The sequence below is a fragment of the Acanthochromis polyacanthus genome, chromosome 9 (genome assembly GCF_021347895.1).
Source record: "Acanthochromis polyacanthus isolate Apoly-LR-REF ecotype Palm Island chromosome 9, KAUST_Apoly_ChrSc, whole genome shotgun sequence".
NCBI lineage: Eukaryota > Metazoa > Chordata > Actinopteri > Pomacentridae > Acanthochromis > Acanthochromis polyacanthus.
The window spans coordinates 6596458-6611915 of record NC_067121.1 but is presented as its reverse complement, the minus strand read 5'-3'; the positions used below and the strand labels follow the sequence as shown (position 1 = coordinate 6611915).

At 37.2% G+C, this 15458-nt stretch overlaps 1 protein-coding gene and 1 long non-coding RNA gene across 5 annotated transcripts in view; one reads left to right on the top strand and one right to left on the bottom strand.

The window, feature by feature from the left end:
* The window catches only part of LOC127535371 (uncharacterized), a 29947-nt gene extending 17104 nt beyond the window's left edge, over positions 1-12843 (bottom strand). The window contains exons 1-3 of the long non-coding RNA XR_007944206.1: positions 12778-12843; positions 12392-12460; positions 12126-12196 (exon numbers count right to left, since the gene is read on the bottom strand). This is a non-coding gene — a long non-coding RNA (uncharacterized LOC127535371). The remainder of the gene's footprint in view (positions 1-12125; positions 12197-12391; positions 12461-12777) is intronic.
* The window catches only part of LOC110969651 (zinc finger protein OZF-like), a 279312-nt gene that overhangs the window by 108911 nt on the left and 154943 nt on the right, over positions 1-15458 (top strand). The gene's annotated exons all lie outside the window — the stretch shown is intronic.

Here is a 15458-nt window from a genome sequence, read left to right as displayed (position 1 = left end):
TTTCATAATTCTCTTTCTTGGCAAATGGGATTTCTCCAGAATTCCTAATTAGTCTGCCACCAAATTAGTGGCTGCGTTCAAGTGCAATCCATTCATTCCTCATGATCTTTTCAGTGAACCTCATTTACCATCACAGCACTTTTTGTTTTATGTTGTTGTTTTGTCCTATTGTTGTGTCATAATTTTCCACAGCACTGAGATATTAATAGGACTCAAGAAATAACTGAAGGGGTGACATATCTCATTAGGTCTGGGAACACCAGAATCTTTTTTACATCTCTTTGTCTTGCTCAACCAGAGCCCCACAAAATGAAGAGGAACAGGAGGACCTCTGCACCAGTTTAATCCAGGATGGACCACAGTCTCCAGCAGTATGGAGGGAAAGAATCTTGTATCTTGAATTATTATTTCGGTCTCTCCCTGCTCTGGCTGGATGTTTGGGCTTGTTGTTCTGCTGCAGAAGGAACCATCAGATGGAATAGAACAGAATAGAATATTCTTTATTGTCATGATACAATACAATGTATGACGAGATTGCAGAGCTTATCCTTTTCAGTACCAGAATATCTTGGTGCAAAAACAGTCTATTTACATTTATACAGTATAAATAAGGAGTGAATATAAACAACAGTGAAAGAGGTAGTGGTGTATATTGCACAGTTACACTATATGCATCCTGATACTGATGGAAAAGAATCCAAAAATCTGAACAGCCTGAAACTTAATGCTATATATCATTTAGCTTTTGATTTGTTGGGGTAACAGGGAATTTGATGACAGTTTTTCTCAGTTGCTTTGGTACATTTCTCCAATCATCCTCGACATTTGCAAACCAGTAAGTGCATTTCTCAGAACAATTCATACAAAAAGCAAAACACCATGGATTACCTGCAAAAGCCAGTTTCTTGCTCAAAATCCGTAGTTCATCTCTTAAAAGTAAATATCTGTGTCAGTGAACATGTCAATGTCATCAGAATGATCAGTCCTTGTGTCATTGTGTGGATAAAACAGTCAGATTGATGTTCTGATGTAAACTATGGATAAATTATTGATGACAGTTATTGTAAATTGTAAGTTACATCTTAGTGTATGTGGGAGATTGATTGTAAGAGACTGGACAAGATTCACATTTATGCTTTTACTGTCTGTAATTTGTTGACAGACCACGTCATTGTGATACAGAAAGGAGAACAGCGCTGCATAGCACAAAGAAAAACAAAACAAAAGTCGAAATGTGAACATAGGACAATCTCCTGAGGGAAAACTGTACATGCAGTGCTGCAGGAATTACAGTTCAGTCTTCCTACACCTCCTGATGTTCCTGTCTGTTGGACCACAAATTCTCATCCTCATGAAGATCTTCTCTTGCGTCTTTGAGTGATTTCAGAAAACTCTAAACCTTCACACATTTCCCTTTGTTAGAGAAAGTCAAGATTCCCCTGAGAGCAATTTACCAATTCAGGACAGATTTAGAATGAAAAGTCTACTGGAAATGTATAGAAATATCTTTGACATATTCTGGCAACTTGTTCAACCATTTTGCATGTAAAGACTGATGTGATGAACTAATGCCTAAATGTTGTGGGGGTGAGACTATTCAACAGAGAGCCGTTATAATACATTTAGATCAACATGACAGAAGCAGCTGATAATGGAGGAAACAGCAGAGAATTGTACATAATCATTTCATGGTGAACCAAAACATTTATAACTTGTTCAAAGAAATGAGAAACTGATTTTTGATGTGAACAACTGACACAATGATGTGAAGATTGAACAAGTAGTTTGAGAATTTAAGTTCTGATCTGAGAAATGAAGCAAAGTGACTGAGAAAAACTGTAATAGATTAATTATGACTAAACAATGCCTCCTGATTCTGATGGAGAAGAATCCTAACATCTGAAGTGCCCTAAACAAAGTGTTGTGTATCACTGAGTTTTTCACAGGTGGTTGAATGAAACATGCAGTTTGAGCACCAACAGATAAATGATGGAATGAGTCGCAGCTCATGGACAGAAGTCGCTGCATCAGAAGCAGCAGTAGAAGGCTGGATGCAGTGTGTGTTTGCAGCCACTAGAGGGCAGCAGTGTAACACTGATAATCCTGATGCAGCAGCAGCATCACATGCAGACCACAGACTGTATATTACATTAGAACATCACATCTCACCAATACATCTCATTGATCTCTTTGATCAGGCATCAGAAATGTCAGCTGTCATGTGTTGTGTCTGATTATTAAATACATCTCTTAATTCACATGTTGGATGGTCATCTCATAAGTAAAGTTATGTTTGGCGGCTGTGGTTCTGGTGGTACAGTGAGTCGTCCAACAATCAAAGGGTTGGCGGTTCGATTCCCACTCTGTCCTAGTCATGTGCTGTTGTGTCCTTGGGCAAGACACTTTACCCGCCTTGCCTCCAGTGCTGCTCTCACACTGGTGTATGAATGTTGGTGGTGGTCAGAGGGGCCGTAGGCGCGGATTGGTAGCCACGCTTCCCTCAGTCTGCCCCAGGGCAGCTGTGGATACAAATGTAGTTTACCACCACCAGAGTGAGAACGTGTGAGTGAATGAATAATGGATCCATTGTGAAGTGCTTTGAGTGTCCAGAAAAGCGCTATATAAATCTAATCCATTATTATTGTTATGTTTGGGTCATGTCATCTCAAATCCTCATATTTTAAAAATAATGTCCGCTTGGCATTTTATGGTTTGCTTGAGTTTTGCATAAAATAAAATATGGATGTTTTGAAAGACATCTAAGAAATTTCAATCAAATTCTTTCAGAGATTCTTTTTTTTATCGACTGTTGAAACACTTTCAGCAGTTTCAAGGCAATTTGAATGAAAAAACCTCAGGAATTATGAAAAAAAAAGCCTGAAATTGTCACTGGTTTCATCTCATCATGGCATTCATTCAGAATCTGTAATATTGGACACAAAGATCAAATAGTGTCTGATTATGGATGAGACATAAAAACAAACTGAAGCCTGATCTTACAGCAGTTTGAGCTGAAGTTTGAATAATGGAAAAATGATGAATGTGTTGGTTTTACTCTAAATTGCTAAAATACCACTCTCTCCAACTCTCTCAGGTAAATAAATCTACGTAGTTTTTACAATTACTGGTTTGACACAACCTTTCTGCAAAAGATGATGAAAGATGTTAAACACACATCAATTGAATATTCAAGATGTTTTATTGGAATTTTTAAAATTCATATCAATACCTAACAATTAATTCATTCTAATTATAATTATATTATAATTATTGTTTGTGTTTGTTGGTTCTTTATTGATACATACATGTTTGTGACTTTATTTGGTGTCAATATTAAAATGTTCTGTTTTTTAACTGCTTTTTGTATCTGTGTATTTTTCATCATTTATTGGTTTTTAATTTTCACCAACAGATTATCTGCAACACGTTTATCATCTATTCTCATATTTCTACCTCCAGGGTGAATTTGTCAGCTCTGAGTTGAGGATTTGATCTGTTTCTCTCACGGATGAAGAACACAGATGCTTCCTGCAATGATTCTTTCAGCAGAGTTGATAGTGGTAACTTATTAAAGTGAAAAGCCACAGCTAACGGTGCCACAGAGCACAAACCCACACAGGAAAAGAAGTTTGATTGGCTGTCAACAGTCTGAAAACACTGAGAACAGATTCATATCTGCTGCTGGAAACACTCATCAGCTCCCCTCCTTCTCTGTGGTTTGTGTTCTTTCTTGGTTTCTGTCAGCCTTGTTTCCACTCAGACCTCCACCTACAGAGTTGAACTGAGCCCAATCACCACCTGAAGCTCATGTCCTGCTCACATTTTGGAGGATTTACAGGTTTTACTGATTAAAGATGGATGTGACTGTGTCCGCTCTGCTGTTTGTTCATGTGTGGAAACAACAGTGTCATCAGCGTAGAGGTTTACATCCACACTGACACACTTCTAAAAGGTGATTAATACACAAAGTGAATGATGGGGAACACAGATCTGAACCTGCTGCTTCATCCACACCTGCTAGTTCACACAGAAAACCTCTGTGTTCATCTTTATCTCAAACTGTTGCGCTCATGTTCTTGTTTAGTTGTTAACTAATATTTGTATTTCTAATTCTCAGTAACTTCAAACTACATGAAATGTATTTTGGGAATACCACACATACAGACAACAGTTTCATCTTCATTTTATTGAAAACGTTGTACTGAATTATTTCGAACAGTCTTCAGCATTTTGATTCTATAGTAAAAATAAAACAACAAGAAGAAAGACGTATGATATTAAATGCTGAAATATGGACAAGTCAGCAAATAATTCAACTGAATCTGGTCTATTAATGTTTCAATTAAGAAGCTACACATAACGTAAAAATGAATAAAAATCTTTTACTACTGAACTCCACATTATAAGAAAATAACCCTATGTGAAAAAATCACATTTGTTACCAGTTGCTATAAAAGTCATTAAAATTTGTTACTCAAACATAAACATTGTAATTTTATTGTGTTGACTGACAAACCTGTTGCACTATGCAGAATAATTCATAAAGTAACATAAGATTCAATTATGAAAAGAGCACTGTCCTGTAGAATTTTAACTCCAACACTGAAAATATATGTGAATATATGAATTTACACTTTAGGATGAAGATCCAACATGTGAATTAAGAGAAGTATTTTATGATGAAGGACAACATGTCAAAGCTGACATTTCTGGTCACTGAACATTTTAATTATGTATTGATGAGACCTGGCGATGAGAAAAGTCCAGCAGCAAACAGTCAGTCAGCATGTGTGCAGTTGGTGGACGGTCCCTTGTTTGTGAGGATCATCAGCAGAGAGAGTCCACAGCAGAACACCAGACTCTTCACTATCAGCACTGTGGACAGCAGACAGAGCAGATTCACCTGGAAGGAGGCTGACAGACAGACAGACAGACAGACAGACAGACAGACAGACAGACAGACAGACAGACAGACAGACAGGTCATTATCAAGTCCAAATGAAAGTGAACAGACTGATGTGCAGCTCTGAGTGCAGCAGAACATTGCAGCTGTCCATGCAGAGAGGCAGCAGCTGATCTTACAGTGAGCTTGCTGCAGAGCTGGCAGGTCTGCTGGCTCTCTCTCTGGAGGACAGGAGGCTGCTGGAGCTGGAAGCTCTGAAACAGAGAAGGAGGGAAATGTTTGTATGTGCAGTGAGAAACATGAGTGGTGTTTGACAGCGTCTCCACATGAAGCTGAATCAGTGCTGAACACAGTCATCCAGCCTTCATCACCTTGTTGTGTCTGGGCCTCCACTGGTCCCCCCTCGTGCTGGACGTAGCAGCTGTATTTATATGTGCTGTCCTGTTGCTGATGGATCAGCAAGATGGAGGCGCTGCGTCCCGGCTCTCTGATCTCCAGCTGCTCTCCCTCAGCAGGGTCCACATCCTCCAGCTGGCCGTCCTCCTTCTGTCTTTTCCAGGAGAAGCGGACCAGAGGAGGAAACATGGCTGAGGCCAGACACAGCAGGGAGCTGTTCCCCTCCAGGTGGACTCTGGATGCTGCTGGGTACACGCTCACCACGGGCTTCACTACCTGCTCATCTGATAGATAGATAGATAGATAGATAGATAGATAGATAGATAGATAGATAGATAGATAGATAGATAGATAGATAGATAGATAGATAGATAGATAGATAGATAGATAGATAGATAGATGGTATTCACAATAGAGCATTATAAAAGTTCAAGAAGGTACAATGTGATTTTCCAAAGTGTATTTACTTTAATATATTTAAAACTATGTTGAGCTTCATTTACATTTTGTCTTCATGTAACTTTTATTTACACCAAACTTTACTGGTTGCCATTCAAATGTTCTCTATGATACATTAATAATAATAATAATAATAATAATAATAATAATAATAAACTATCCAGAAAATGTGTTTCTATTCGGTTTGTTCAATTTTCATATTCAGTGTCAGTTTTCGTCGTGTATTACAGTTTTTGTCCATTGCTTTGGCTCATTTCCTGAAACGGAGATGACATTTTCAAAATGGTGACAAAATTTCACCAAACCAGCTTGCAATTGGTCAAAATGGAATTGCATTTTTCATTCATTTCATCAAATTGCAAATGATTTAGTACATGGTTCAATGTCCCAGAACATGTTTGCAAATGATTTAGTACATATATCCTGCCTTTAGCACATTTAACCCATATTCAGTACACCTTTCAATGTCTCAGAACATGTTTGCAAATGATTTAGTACATAGAACCTGATTTTGGCACATTTAACCCACATTAAGCACAGTTCCCAACTGAAATGGTCCTGTTGAGCCAAACTGATTGTCAATTCTCAGTCTAATTGTCTTTCACTTCAAAACATGCAAGCGACATGCCATTGTTTGAGCCATCATATGCAAAACAGTAAGCTCATTTTTCAAAATTAGTCAAGAAGCCAGTATATCATGGACCTCTTTAAGCACTTATTAGTTATGTATTATATATATGATTGACACTCAGTGGAGGCTAGAATGTGACTCAGAAAGTAGTAGGAGAAGGAGTATGCAGAAATCAGCGAGTTGATGACCCAGAAGCTGGGGAGGAAAGTGGCCCAGAGAGTCAGGGTGAGGAGGACAATGACCAATGAAGAAGTGCATGTAGTATTCCCAGCATTGGATGTAGGGGAATTTATGAGTTTTGTTTTTGTTTGTGTGACATCACAGTATGCATAGTATATTATGTAGTATACTGTATGTTATTTTTACTTTCACTATATGGAAATCCTTTGTGTTTGAGTACTGTAATACAATAAAGATGACCATTTCTGTGGCAATATGAGTGCAGTTTGTTATATTTCAAGCTTGGGGGGCGACTTCCATACATTCCATTTTGTTTATTCAGTTTTATACACAGTGATGTGAATTCAGATAGCATGGCAAAACAATTTAGTACAATAACCCTTAATCAGGAACTTTGCTGAGACTATGTGGAGTTTATGAAACTGATATTCCAATGATCTTTTGCAAAATTGGCAAACCGTCTAAACATTTTGACCTGTAGGGCTCATACAATGGAACTATGATGAGGCATTTTGGGGGTATTGACTATTTGCATGAGAAGGAAACTGCATTTTGACTTAGAAGTGATCAGTTTTGGGAGAGATATGAGCATCTGAAGATGATCCATGGTGTTTGGCTGAACAGTCCAGATTATTTTGAGACACAGGACTAACAGAATTGAGAATGTCCGGTCTGTTTCCAGAAATGGGCCAAAGTCACTGAGAAAGATTTGTCCATTTTGATGTTGGTGACTATCTAGATGGGGTGTAAATGTTCTTCTGAGGCATACATTAACAGTTTTGGGAACAAAATTCCATTTTGCAAGGGTGCGTCTCTGTTGTGCTGAACTGCAACACTGTTGTGCAGATTGATTTTAGAGTTTTGAAAATGTCATCTCCATTTCAGGAAATGAGCCAAAGCAATGGAGAAAAACTGTAAAGTATTTTCTAATTAAAGATAAATCATCATATAAATAATAAACATCACTGATTTTTTTTTACAAATACTAATTTTTCAGGAGAAAGACAAAATTAAATTATCAGTTAAACTTTCTTTCAACTACTGTCATAAACAGGTAAAGATGAAATCATAAATTGATCTTTACAACATTAATATAAAATACATTTTTAAATATGAATTTTTCAAAAACAAGTTTCTGACAAGTTGAAAGCAGTAAAAAGACACAGAAATGTCAAATATGAATAAAGAATCACAGATTAGATCAGATTAAATATTATTCTGTCAGCATCAATTCACATGTTAGAGAACAGAACAGAAACATAACTGATAGAATATCAAATCATTTTAGGTTTGATTTTCATTTCTATCTGATATTAAATATTTACCACCTACTGCATTCATTATTTATGAAAAGTTCTGTTTAGCATCTTTTGTATTTTATATATTTATACATTTTTTTAAATACCAAAATCTGTATGTTTGCCATTAAATGATGTCTGATATGATACAAAAATGAAATATTAAATCAACTTGACGTTTCAGTTTAAAAAGTTTCATTTTCATATTCAGTGTCTGTTTTCTTTTGTGTCTTAAAATATTTTTAAATGAAATATGCATCATCATCATAGAAAGAATAATTATGATTGATTTTATTTCAGACAAATGAACAACAAAGCAGACATTCTTTTTCAGATTCTCATAAATAAGTAAAATGAAATTATGATTTAACCATTAAAAACATCCATATGTTGTATGTAATGTAACGCTTTTTGAAATTAATCATTTCTCATTATTTATATTTTTTGACTCAAATAAAAAAATAACAATCAGAATATTATCTAATTGTCAATTAAATGAAATATGTTTGCAGGACTTTATTCTATATTTCATATCAATAATATTCATTAAAATATTGATTATATTTCATGTCTTTTTTATGTATTGACACATGATCAGATAAAACACACATTCATCATATGAAAAATAATTATCAAGGACTAAACTGAGAATATATTTATTAATTATTCTCCACAATCCAGAGACATTTATTCATAAATATTAAATTGTGTTTAACATCACTTTTCTTCTTCTGTTCACAAACCAAGAGACGCCACAGAATCAAAGACTAAAGAAATAAAAACACTGAATATTTGTAAGCTCACTGATATTTGCAGAAATAAAGAATAACTTTAGTTGTTCAGTCACATTTCAACATGTTTTCACACATTATTGAGCTTTTCTGATGGAACAGTGGCTGCAGATGAATCCTCCACTAATGATGGAAAAACTAACATGGAAAGCCTGAAACAGCACAAAGTGACTTGAAACACATTTTCAGCTTCACAATAAAACAGCAGAAGAAAAGAAAAGTTTCTTCTTACCTGTTACATACAGTTTAGTTCCAGAGCCAAAGATCCAGTACCAGTTTCCTCCCACAGTGAAAAATGGTCGTACAAAAACCTGCTGCTGGATGTTTGCTCAGATCTACACACTGTAGCACATCTTTCAGTTCTCAAAGATGCTTCTAGAGATGAAAATATACAAATATGAATAAATAATGAAGTGATGGCGGAACAGTGGACTGTAGTTCTCTGAACTCTGTGATCCTGGGCTGTAGTTTACTGCTGTCTTCATGTCACAAACACTGTTTGTTGATCTGGAGGTTTTTGTACAGGCTGCAGACACAATCCATCACTGTGGGAGTCATCCTTCCAACAGCTGCAGTAGTAGGTGGCTGAATGTTGGAGTTTAACTTCTTTAATCTTCAACTCACAGCCGTTCTGTTTATTCTCAGCTGCAAAATCACCTATCTGAGGATGACCGAAACCTGTATTTATGTAACCATCATCTCCATCAATTCGAAGAATCGCTCTGAATGTTTCTCTTTCTGTCTTCTGGTACCAGATTACATAAGGTTCATCACACTTATCAGTTTTACAGCTGAAGGAGGCTGATTCTCCGACTCTCCTGGTCAAAGTCACATCGTCCTGAATCGGCTGTGCTGCCATGGCAACCAGCGCTGCAGAGACACACACAGGTAGATGAAGGTCAGTGTGACAGCGTTTGTTCCAGGTGGACTTTTTGGCCTCCTGATTGGCTGGAAACACTCACCTGAACACAGACAGCACAGAGCAGCAGCTGGGAGGAGAAGCATCTTGTGCAGTGGTGTTTCCTCTGGAGAAGCTGAGCACAAGTGGAGCTGTGATGCAGCTGAGGCCAAACAAGGACGAGCTGTGAGAGCAGAGCAGGCCACGTGCTTTCTAACAGCTCCTCAAAGCTCCCATCAGCCCCTGTTAGCGGCCCACAGATAAGGCTGCTGCTGCTGACTGACAGCTCAGCTCAAGCTGCTGTGTGCTTTCATGCTCTGGATTTAAAGCTGACGGCAGATCCACTAAATCTGCTTCACATCATGCACAAAGACTCAAAACATTCATGTTCCCACAAACACATTCAGGTTGCTGGTCAGTTTAGTGACACAGACTGTTATCTGTTGTTGGGAGCAAAACAGAAAACTACAAATCCACACAGCTCCTCAACTCTCATCAGATTTCAATAATAAGAGTTGTTTTTAAATTATTTTTGATTAATTTGTGCCACATTATAGCAGACACATTTGGCAGCATTCAGTCAGACATATTTGGTATTTTTGTAAACTTTGGGATCTAAACTAGAGTTTAAAATAAATTAAAACAATGAGTTGGATGTGTAAATTTCTTTTAATTCAAAATGAAAATCTGTCTGATTTTCTTACTGTTTTTTCAGTTTATCAGTAATATCAGTAAAAATAATCATTTGTTTAAATGAGGAGGTCTAGGTGTTCAAGTGAAGAAACGTTTGGATTTTCACTATGTGCTAGTTCCATTTCTTGATCAAAATAGAGCTTGTTTTGTTTTGTTTTGATGTTTATTTTGACATATTTGACCGCAGTTTCACTGTGCCCAATTGGACTGTAAAAACACATTTTCCTACAATATAAAGAATTTAAATACACGAACTATTAAGTACTTCAATGTATTTCCATGCACTTTAAATGAAGAATTCAATATTTTTACATCTCTGAAAATTCATCATATCCATTCGACATGTTTTTTTCTTCATATTTTTCAGTCATCTGAATATTCTGCTGCAGTTACACAATATTTCACTTTCCTCATCTGTTATTAATGTCTTTCTTTCCAGCCGTCTCATGTCAACATGTGTCCATAAAGAAGTGTCTGCATGTGATGCTGCTGCTGCATCAGGATTATCAGTGTTACACTGCTGCCCTCTAGTGGCTGCAAACACACACTGCATCCAGCCTTCTACTACTGCTGCTACTATGAGCACACACTACTGCTGCTGAGGCTGCTGCTTCTTCTGCTGCTGCTAATGCAGCTACTTCTGTCTGTGAGCTGCACACAACTTTCATTATTCATTCATCTGTTGATGATCAAACTGCATGTTGATCCAACAAACAATCAAAGACTCAGTGATATGCAGTTCTGTGTAATTATTACAGGATCTTTAGATGTTTGGATTCTTCTCCATCAGCATCAGGAGGCGTCTGATGGTCCCAGATTCCTTCTGCAGCAGGACAAGCAGCCCAAACATCCAACCAGACTCATGAAGAACCATCTGCAGCCACAAGAAGAAGCAGGAGTCCTGCAGCAGATGGTCTGAGCTCAAAGAGTCCTGATCTCAGCATCATGGAGTCAGTCTGGATCACATGAAGAGACACTGAGACGCACTGAATCCTCACAAGAACTGTGGCAAGTTCTCCAAGATGCTGGAAACAAGCGACCTCCCACAGAACCAGGAGTCCAAAGAGTCAGGAGGCCGGTCCAGAGCTGCTGTTTGAGATGAATGGAAGGACTTCTTGTTGGAGGATCACTGAAACAGCTACAGAGTCAGGGGCGATTCTAGGATCAGAGGATTAGGGGTGCTGAGCACCCAGAGGTGCCCAGCCAGGCCAGATAAATTTCACTGTTTTGTACGTTTTAACGCAATTTCATTCCCACATTTGCGAAAGAAAAGCATAACAGTTTTTTAAAAAGTCTGTGACTAAACCATCCAATCTGATAAAGGTCATTGAAATGCTGAGTCAGAGCAAAGGAGGAATGCACTGGAATCTTTAAAAAAAAAAACATATCGTAACCCTAATTTCTGGGAAAAGACGACTCATTTAGATACAGCAGCTCCTCAACATACACTCAAACAGCATGTATGTTTGTGGAGTAAACTAGCCCCCTGTACTAAGTACCAAAAACACCAAAAATGGACCTTGGCCTTATTTTTTTTACTTTTATTTGAAATGCGATGCACAGCATCTCTTTCCCTGGTCTGCTCTCTCTCATCTCCCAGAGTCTCTCGCTGTTCTCCTCCTCCTTGTATAGTGTCATATAGTGAAATTAAGCAAATATTAAAGCATATAGATAATTAGGAAAATGTAATGAAGAAGTTCGGTTTAGAATGAAGTCCACTGATATCTGTTAAGTGTGCTTCTGGAAAGCATTTAATGTGGGGAGAACACATAACCTCCATGACATATATGTAAAATTATATTGTAATGGAATGTTTTTCTTTGTCAGCTTAACAGGTGCTGTTTAGCGTACCACTATTCTCTGTTTGTTTTCTTACCTGGTTCTTCCTGACCTTGCACTCTCTCCTCTACTTCCCCTTTTTCATCTCTCCGTCTTTGGACTGACAATCTACACAAATAGATTGTAATCAACTAGATGAAAAATTACATAAATATGAAAAAATACCAATAAGAATATGAATAAATAACGTCCACTCTCTCTCTTTGTACTGTCAACCTAAAGGCAAATAACCAAACATATAAACATTGATCCAACTTAAAACATTACTTTTGATAGACAGACCATTTGATCTTACACTCTTACCTGAACTTGGCTCTTTTTTCGAAAAAACAATCTTATGTCCATGATGAGGCAGTCTGTCTGTCTGTCGGTCTGTACACACACACAATAGGAGTTATAATGTTAATGGCAATCCGGTCAGTTAGCTAGTCAGTAGTACCTTGGCTTTAATATTAACACATGCACTGACACAACAACTAGCTTCTCTCAGTCCAGTTTAAACAGACACTGACCAAATGTAACGTTTGCTTGCTAGAAAAAACGTCAGCTAACTCCGACCTAACAACATAAACAGTAACCTATGATTAAATGCAGCAAACATGAGGACTTGTACTGATAACAAAGTGTTGGTATTGAGTGGTAGAAGTTAAGAATTGTGCCACATATCCTAGTTTAAACCAGGTACTTACACTACTACTGCACATTAGCTTCTGTGGGAGCCAGCGCTTAGCTCTGCAGGTAGAGGCTCAGAGTGAGTCCGAGTTGGGAAAGTTGGGTTGGATCAAAACATTTTTTAGGCAAGATAGGGGGGGATGCTGTATTTTTGTTGATAAAACATTACGTATGAACCAAGTACTGTATGATTTTTACACTTTTCTGGTTTGTTAAAAAAAGGACATGCAATACAAAAAAATTTTTTTTTTAATTTTTCAAATTTTACAGGTGCTGGGATTCAATTTAGGGGTGCTTGAGCACCCCCAAAAATGGGCTAGAAACGCCTATGTACAGAGTGATGCAAAGTGATCAAAATGACACAAATTTTTCCTTCCAGTAGGTTCAAAAACAACCACAAGTAGATGCAGCACGACCAAAAAGAGACTCCAAACAATCTCCAGACCAAAGATGGACTGAAACAGACAAAACAAGGCACAAAATAATTGCAAGATTACCAACAAATGATGAAAAAAACACTATAAACACGGTTGAAACAGGCACAACACCAACACAAATATTTGAAAAATTATCAAAGAAGAGGCATTTCCTGCACCTGATATTACAGTGACTGGAGCCCTTTCAGATGGAAACAGATCAACAATTATGAGAAAGATTTTCATTTGATTTTTTTCCATGAATTCATGGTTCTCAGAATCTGGATGACACCACTGATCCTCTGACTTTTCAGCATGCATTATCTGATGATATTCCCATCAGCCTTAGCTTGAGTGAGCCGCTAACAGTGGTGGAGGAAGAATTTGGAAACAAATTGAACCAAAAATTCTTCTTCTTTTGTCCAACCAGCTGTCCAAACCGCAAAATTATCACATAAAATATGATTAAAATTTAAATTATATGAAGGAAATGAAGCAAATTTTCACATTTGATGAAGTGGAACTATGAAATGTTTGTCATCTTAACATGAAACATGAATTGAAATGTATTGTTGTCAATAATTTAATTGTTTCATTTGTTTATCAATATTTTTGATTCAAAATATAATTTAATGAGCTCTTAATTTCTTACCCAACTCAGTAACTAAACATGATAGATCATTTTTAAAATAACATATCTAACAGCACAACTGTTAAAAGTTTAGGACAACCACTTCAGTATTGTTTCTTAGTTCTGCAGTCACATGTGCAGCTAAAAGGTAAGCAGTGTGTTTTCAGTTTCAGAGGGCAGCAGTGCAGCAGACCCCCTCCTAAATTAATATGTGGAATTAAATGCAAAAGTGTCTTTTGAAAGACCGTACCTGAAAGCACCACCTTGAGTCCTTGATCCCACCATCAACGGATCCATCAGTCATCAGAATCATTGCTGCATCACTGAAACATGCATGTAAATAACACTCAGACACTGAAAAATCTGGTGAAACTTTCAGAATTCTCTTTCTTGGCAAATGGGATTTCTCCAGAATTCCTAATTAGCTTTCCACCAAATTAGTGGCTGCTTTCAAGTGCAATCCATTCATTCCTCATGATCTTTTCAGTGAACCTCATTTACCATCACAGCACTTTTTGTTTTATGTTGTTGTCTTGTCCTATTGTTGTGTCATAATTTTCCACAGCACTGAGATGTTAATAGGACTCAAGAAATAACTGAAGGGGTGACATATCTCATTAGGTCTGGGAACACCAGAATCTTTTTTACATCTCTTTGTCTTGCTCAACCAGAGCCCCACAAAATGAAGAGGAACAGGAGGACCTCTGCACCAGTTTAATCCAGGATGGACCACAGTCTCCAGCAGTATGGAGGGAAAGAGTCTTGCATCTTGAATTATTATTTTGGTCTCTCCCTGCTCTGGCTGGATGTTTGGGCTTGTTGTTCCGCTGCAGAAGGAACCATGAGATGGAATAGAACAGAATAGAATATTCTTTATTGTCATGATACAATACAATGTATAACGAGATTGCAGAGCTTATCCTTTTCAGTACCAGAATATCTTGGTGCAAAAACAGTCTATTTACATTTATACAGTATAAATAAGGAGAGAATATAAATAACAGTGAAAGAGGTAGTGGTGTATATTGCACAGTTACACTATATGCATCCTGATACTGATGGAAAAGAATCCAAAAATCTGAACAGCCTGAAACTAAATGCTATATATCATTTAGCTTTTGATTTGTTGGAGTAACAGGGAATTTGATGACAGTTTTTCTCAGTTGCTTTGGTACATTTCTCCAATCATCCTCGACATTTGCAAACCAGTAAGTGCATTTCTCAAAACAATTCATACAGAAAGGAAAACACCATAGATGACCTGCAAAAGCCAGTCTGTTGCTCAAAATCCGTAGTTCATCTCTTAAAAGTAAATATCTGTGTCAATGAACATGTCAGTGTCATCAGAATGATCAGTCCTTGTGTCACTGTGTGGATAAAACAGTCAGATTGCTGAGTCATGTTGTCATTCTAACAGTGTTCTCTGGAGGGATGTTCTGATGTAAACTATGGATAAATTATTGATGACAGTTATTGTAAATTGTAAATTACATCTTAGTGTATGTGAGAGATTGATTGTAAGAGACTGGACAAGATTCACATTTATGCTTTTACTGTCTGCAATTTGTTGACAGACATCGTTATTGTGATACGGAAAGGAAAACAGCGCTGCATAGCACAAAGAATAAAACAACAAAACAAAGGTAGAATG